At 45.1% G+C, this 7,416-nt stretch overlaps 1 long non-coding RNA gene across 1 annotated transcript in view; it reads left to right on the forward strand.

Moving 5' to 3' along the window:
* The window catches only part of LOC116692726 (uncharacterized), a 14,412-nt gene extending 8,200 nt beyond the window's left edge, over positions 1-6,212 (forward strand). Inside the window, exon 3 of the long non-coding RNA XR_004332766.1 lies at positions 6,141-6,212. This is a non-coding gene — a long non-coding RNA (uncharacterized LOC116692726). The remainder of the gene's footprint in view (positions 1-6,140) is intronic.
* Positions 6,213-7,416: the final 1,204 nt, after the last annotated feature.

The raw sequence follows: 7,416 nt of genomic DNA on the forward strand, positions 1-7,416 counted from the left end.
TCTCCCTGGTGCTCCTTCTTCCAGTCCCTCTCTCTTCCCAGTCCCTCTCTCGCTTCCTCCTTCTCGGTCCCTCGTTGTTGCCCTCCTTTGTTCCCTGTTCGGGTCTCCCTTTTGTCTTTGTCCCCTGTGCTCCCTGTTTGCTTCTGTCCCTAGTGCCTTTGCCCCTGGTTCCCCGTCCTCGGTCCCCCTTTCCCAGTGTGCTTCCGCCCTTCTGGTTGTTTTCTGTTTTTTTGGGTTTTTTTGGGTTTTGTTTTTTACATCTGGGATCTGTCTTGGGGGGGGGTATGTTGTGGTTGGGGTTTTTGTTTGGTGTGTGTTCCCTTCCTTTGCTCCTTGTGTTTTTTTGTTCTGTTTCTCTGTGGTCCTGTGTTACTGGCCCTGTCTTGCTCCCCTGCTGCCGTTTGTTCTACTTTCCGCTTTTTTTTGGTGTCAGCTTCCTGTCGTGTCTTGCCTGTCTTGTCTAGCTTCACTTTGTTTGTCGATTGTCCAGCCCGCCCTACATGTGATCACCTGATGTCTCACGTTCCCCGTTACCTCATTACCTCATGTATTTAACCCCTGTGTTCCCTTTGCTCTTGTTAGATCCTTGTGTCTTGTGAAGAAGTCTGTGTATCGTTCCAGCTGTTCTGCGGATTCCCTGTGAGTTGTTCCCTGCGTTGTTTTCCTGTCTTTTGGACCTTTATCTTCACCTGGACCTGGTTTGGACTTCTTGCCCTTTGTGTTTTGTGATTTTCTGTGTTTTGGATTCCCCTGGTTTTTGGACCTTGCCTGTTCCAGTCTTGTCCTGTACTGTTTAATAAACCCGTTTTGTACCTGCTCTTGCCTGCCTCCTGGTTCTCTGCGTTTGGGTCCTCCACCCTGCCGTACCGTAACACTCTGGAGCCATTAGCATTCTTTTAAACCAATCACAATTGTCTGGGGCAGTGCTAAGCAAACTAGAAAAACTGCTAAATAGCCTCTGGAAGGAAACTTGTTTTGTGTGGAACGTGTGTACTTTTAAAAGTTGTTTTAGTTGGCTTAGAAAACTCAGATTGGACAGATAGTCTAGGAAGTCGGATTTACCCTGCAGGATCTGAGGAGTTAATCATACTGTAGTCCCCATAAATCCAGTTTTAGAATTCCAACAAAAAGGAAGCCCAAGCCCTGTGGGTATGGTTGGGCAGAGAAGCAGAGATCTAATGCAAGAGATCTTTAACAGCAGGGCCCGCATAAAATCATGCAACAAATGTTTTACATAGCTTAGATTTCTATGCAAAAAAAGGTAAGTAGAAATGCTTTAGGGTTAGCCCTACACTTTATTGTAGGCCAGGTTTAATGTGCAACTTAATATTAGAATAGATGCTTTTATGCATTGATCATTAAAACATACAATGAGAGATTAGAGTGCTACTTTTTAGTTGGTGTGTTTTAATTGATTTTGTATAAAGCACTTTGAATTACCCTGTTGCTGAAATGTGCTATACAAAATAAGCTGCCGTGCCTTGCCTTGGCTACTTCTGTAAGGTGCCGCATAAAATTCTCTCCACACAAGTTATTCATTACATTCCTCACGATAATAAATAGATACATCAGTAGTTAAACAACTGCATTGAGAAATTTGCACATTGAACAATATATGTAGTAGGGGTCTTTAAGGTCTCCTAGTTACAGTACTGGCTCTAGATTCAATTCTTCATGTTGTATGTGTATGCTGTCCAGCTTCTTCGAGGCAGGCATCCCGGAGTGGATCCTGACCGACCAGGGAACCACTTTACAGCAACCCTGATGAGGAGTTGGGGCATTCTGCAGTCAGTAACACCCTGAGACAGAAAACAAATGGATTGAATACAAAAAAAGGCTTAGGAACTCAATAGTACATTATAACCCACTTGAAACGTTATCACTATTAAATGGGCATATTTGAGGTTATGCTCATAGAGCTTGGTCAGAATAAGCTGTACACCGCTGATGGGCATAGCTTAGCGTGGTCAGGAACCTTTGGCATCACTTTTAAAGCTCTGGGAGTTCGTAAAATTAACCAAACTAACATTACTTCTTGGTTAGGTTTAGGAAAAGATAACCCTTAAATGCTAATGTTCATAGTTAAAGGTTTGTACTTGACATTCAGAAGGCTAATAGCAAACAGCATTTACATAGTAAACACATATTTTTTATGTAAGACATAGTGCAGTAATTACCTGTACTGAGTACACTCCACCACAAACACAACAGCCACCAACAGACAGTTTGTCCTCTTGAAACTGGGACAACTCAACATCCATTGATGTGGATGGTGTCGTGCGGCCTCTTGAATCTTTCTGAAGGCCACGATGAGCTCCTCGTGTTTGGTGGTGTTTGAGGACACAGGAGCTGGTATTTCAGTGCACCATGTGGCCAGGTGCTGGATCTTCTCCCTATAGGCAGTCTTCGGTGTTGCTGATGAGACCAATCACCGTAGTGTCGTCCGCAAACTTGATGATGGAATAAGATTCATACACAGGCTTGCAGGCGGAGGTGAAGAGGGAAGGAGAAAGAGCTTAGCAACACGCCCTGTGGTACACCAGTGTGAGTGTGATGGACGTGGAGCAGTTGGGGCCTGATCGAACATTCTGGGGTCTGTTGGTCAAAAAGTCCAAAATCCAGTTGCAAGTGGAGGTGTCGATGCCCGGTCTCCAAGTTTAGCTATTAACTTAGCGGGATGACGGTGTTAAATGCTGAGCTGAAGTCAACAAACAGCATTCGTGCATAAGTGTTTCTTATTGTCAGATGTGTGAGACAGAGTGCAGTGTGCCATGGAAAAGGCATCCTCTGTGCTCTATTGCTACGGTAGGCAAACTGGTGTGAGTCCAATGTGGATGGTGGCAAGTCTTTTAGGTGTGCCAGGACCAGCCGCTCAAAGCACTTCATTACGATGGGTATGAGTGTTACAAGGCGGTAGTCGTTTAAGGCACTTTGGGCTGGAGTGTTTGGCACTGGCACAATGGAAGTGCATTTAAAGCATTTTGGTACAGCAGCTTGGGCAAGGAGAGGTTGAAAGCTGTTAAAAAACCCAGCAAGCTGCTCCGCACTCACCCTGAGTACGCGTCCAGGGATGTTATCTGGTCTAGCAGCCTTGTGCGTGCTGACCCTCCAGTGCCTTGCAGACATCTGTGGAGGAGAGTGTGATGGGCGGGTGGTCGGCTGAGGGTTGAGCTTGGTGGCGTTTCTTGTTGTCTCTTTCAAAGCGAGCATAAAAGTCATCAGCTCGTTCAGGAAGTTGACATCAGTGGCTGCGGGGGTGGAGTGAGTGGGTTTATAGTCACTGATGGCTGAATGCTCTACACACTGCGGTGAGGGCGCTTGTGCTTGGCCTCTTTGATGCCCCTTTCAGATTTGCTCTGAAGTGTTATAGGCCTGTGCATCTCCTGATCTGAAGGCAGTATGGTGTCTTCAATAGGAGTTGCACTTTCGTTCATCCATGGCTTCTGATTTGGGTATGTGGTGATCTGCTTCTGGGTGGTAACATTGTCTATGGTGGTGTAATATAATCCAGTACAGAGGAGGTGTAGCAGTCATCCGTGTGAGAGCCACAGTGGTTGAGAGGCAAACATACTCTAGTCTGTGTGTGGAAACCTTCCTAAGTGAAAATCTGCTCCCGCAGGCCAAACCTTGTGAGGTCTTTACTGATGCTTCACGCAAAATTGAGAGAGGTGCATATTTGGGGGTGAGGTACAAAGAAAGGTGATCTGACTGTCCCAGGTGGGGGAGGGGTGTCGCGACGGAGGCTCCAGCCATGTTTTGTAAACATGGTCTAAAGTTTTGTTTCCTCTGGTGTGACAAGAAGCATGCTGGTGAAATTTGGTAGCACTGACTTAAGTTTGAATGATTAAAATCACCCCACAACAATAAACGCAGGTCTGGTGAACGGTCTGTTGTTTACTTATGGCTGCGTGAAGTTCTTTCATAGCGACTTGGCGTCAGCTCGGAAAATATAAGCTGCAGTGATAATAGTAGAAGTGAACCACGTGGTAGATAGAACGGTCTATATTAACCATGAGAAAAACTCAAGGTTAGCTGAACAATGTCTCCCAACAATAGCAGAGTTTGTGCACCAAGCTTTTGTTAGTGTAAATGCACAGTCCAAACTCTGGTCTTACCGGAGCCATCTAGTGTCTATCCGCCTGAAATGTGAGTCCCGCGAGCTCAATAGCATGGTCCGGTATTCGCTGTTTAACCATGTTTCGTGAAGATTATGACATTACAGGTCAAAAATCTCTGCTGTATGTAATGCTGAGTCGGATATCCTCCATTTTGTTCATCAGCGATCGTACATTGGCAAGGGAAATGCTGGGTAAAGAGAGCCGGTGTGTGGTGTTAGCTTTAGCTTAGCTCTTAGTCCTCCGCGCTTCCAAGCCTTGTGTACGATCTCGACGCACCTGCGAGCACTTCGCCAGACCGGGCAGAGTGCATAGCCTCGGGTCTTCTGGCCATCTCAGGAAGCAGTCGAAGGTGTCCATAAAAGAAATTTGCGAACCAATATCCAAAGAACGTCGGGTGTACGATGTAAAGGCAAAACTGTTCTGCACGAACAAACCCAAATGAGCAAGAAAAATACCGCAAAATTGCAGAATCTGGTTGCAAATTCTTTTATGGACAAATTTCTTTTATGGGACAACCTTCGACTGCTTCCTGAGATGGCCAGAGACCCGGAGGCTATGCACTCTGCGCCGGCCGGCGGAAAGTGCTCGCAGGTGGCGTCGAGATCGTAAAACAAAGGCGGGGGAAGCGCGGAGGGACTAAGAGCTAAGCTAAAGCTAACACCACTTCCGATGTACGCGCGCCATCTTGGTCATGTAGAGTCCATCATGACAGAATACCCAAGCCATGGATGAAGATTAAAATTGTTGGCCTGAAGTCGCAGTTCCGCTCCCCCATCAATTTGGTGGGAATAATTCCAGTGGGGTGTACTGGTAGCTACATCAGTCGTTGAAAGATGATTTTTTTTTTTTTATTCACTCTTTTTAGTAAACTTCAGTATGGGGTCCTAAACTATGATACCACTCTATGCATGTATACAGCTGGATTTCAAAATGTAGTAAGTAGTAAGTATGCACTTAAAAGAAACATATGACACAAAAAAAAGAATTTTACAGCAGAAAGCACCATTTAAGGACACCAGTAGACCTACAATGAAATTGTAATTGCCACTGCTTTGCAAAAACTAAGAACCTTCTTTGTCACAAAACCTGATGGGTGCAGTACTTGATCCACATGGATTCACTTGCTGTCCCTCTGCTGCTCCTTTCTTGCCCTGTATGTTATCTTCCTCTTCACCCTTCTTTTATCCTCTCATCTCTGGAATATCCCCTCTGTGTCAGAGCCCTCACTTTATCAATGCCTCTCTCCAAAACTCCCCGACTCTCTGGTTCTCCCCCCCTTCTGCTCCTCAACCCCTTGATTGTTTCTCTCACTGTCGTTTTCTCACTTTTGTTTTACTGCAGCAAAAAAGGACGATACATCCCTTCCTTGTTCAATTCATTTCAAGTCAATTTTATTATAGTATCAATTCATAAACAAGGTTATGTCAAGACACTTTACAGAAAGAGTAGGTCTAGACCACACTCCATAATTTACAAGGACCCAACAGTTTAGTAGTTCCCTCCAGAGCAAGTAGTTCTTGTTGTAGTTCTGGCTAGCAGGGCACTGTGCGGCATTACAAGGCACAGCAGGACGTAGCTGGGCACCGCATGATATTAGAAAAAAAAACATAGGGGTAGCATTACATTTTGTGCCTAACCCTCCGGGCATAAAGTCTGCGATTACTTTACATAAATGTATTGTTATTGAATGCAACAGCCAAGACGGATGGAGTTACGTGTTAACATCACAGCATTGGTAGACCTGGCAAGGATACTGAACTTTGGATATTCGCTTCTGCTTCAATGAGTTTGCTTAGATATGATTAAGTTCTAAACATATCGAGACCAGACATTACTAACTTGATTTTATTATCAATGCAAGGAACAAAAGGAACCGGTTATGTGGCAAGAACAACAAGTCACTTACAAGATTAAATGGTTTTGCTTACCTTGGACTCTAGCAACAAGAGAAACCATGGCTTCCTAGTAGTGTTTTATTCACCGAGCAGCACCAAATGTGGGCGTGGCAGGCGGGCACTTTAGGCTCGTTTGAGATGAACTGGCCTCGCCTGTAAAGTGGACGAGAGTAGGCGGCAGCAGCCAGGGGCGGGGACATAGAGCTGCAGTAAAGTTGGACAGTTTCCCGCCGTTTTCAGCCACTTCAGGCTGAACAGGAAGTGACAGAAACACTTTGGTGCTATTCCGATTTAATAAAATATAATCGACCCACAATCAGCTTGTACACAGTTTCTAGTTGTTTAATTATGACAGAGTTGCTCTCGAAAGTTTCTACATGCAATCTGTTGGATTTTAATTAACAACAGACTGTAGATGATCAGTGATCTGAAAGGATTTAGTCTCTTGACTTCTAAACGTCACTATCAGCCACAAAGTGTGTTCTGTACAGAATAAGTCTTAAATCAGACAAATAGCAGTTTAACCCTCCAATCCAAAAACAATAAAAAGTTCATATAAAACGTCACTCATGTGAGTCGATTGTGAACAATCAGGTGTTAAATCAGCTGAGAAGCCGGCGTTTCCCAGCATGCTTGGGTCCGCCTGGCTCTTGCAGTCGGTGAAAAGCAACTGCGCCGCCTGACGCTCAGAACTGCGGCCGCCTTGCTCTCGTGAGATTTCTGTTGCCCACGTGTGCATGACGCCAGAGCAAGTCGGGATCAAGTCGGACACAAATCTAACCGGCATGCAAAGGGCGCCGATTGCCGGTGATCGATTCTGTGCAGACCTGGCTCATCTTGAACGAGCCTAGTGTTTGGGTGCTCAGCACTAATTTACCCATGTAGAATGTTGTGTCGCACATTAGTTCCGCTTTAGGAGCTTGCGTGTAAAATCATAATAAATTAATATTTTTTTATTTGGTCATCATGGGGGGCCACAGAGGTGGCCAGCAACATTTCTAGGGAGGCACAGTGTGGAGCTAAGGAGCTGAGGATTTCCCATTGCTTCAATGGGTTCCCATTGCCTCACATGGAGGAAATGTTTGTTGAGCTGAAGGGGTAACACTGTATCTTACATTGGAATTCCAGAGCGCTTATCACCAGGTTCCACTCCACAAGGACAGTTGGAGCTTTACTACATTTCATTACCCATGATGGCCTAGTGTGCTTTAAGAGGGTGCGGTTTGGACTGGCATTGGGACCCAGCTGCAGAGCTGCCAACTTTTCCAAAAACCTTTTTTTGGGAAAAATAAACCATTAAATGGCACGTTCTGGAGAGTTTTGTGAAAAAAAAATGGAGAAATCAAGTTTTACATGACATGTGCAAAACCGTAGGCTTAAGAGCCTTTGCATTGTTGTAGTAT

Source organism: Etheostoma spectabile, chromosome 7, assembly GCF_008692095.1.
Source record: "Etheostoma spectabile isolate EspeVRDwgs_2016 chromosome 7, UIUC_Espe_1.0, whole genome shotgun sequence".
In the NCBI taxonomy this organism is placed as follows: Eukaryota; Metazoa; Chordata; class Actinopteri; order Perciformes; family Percidae; genus Etheostoma; species Etheostoma spectabile.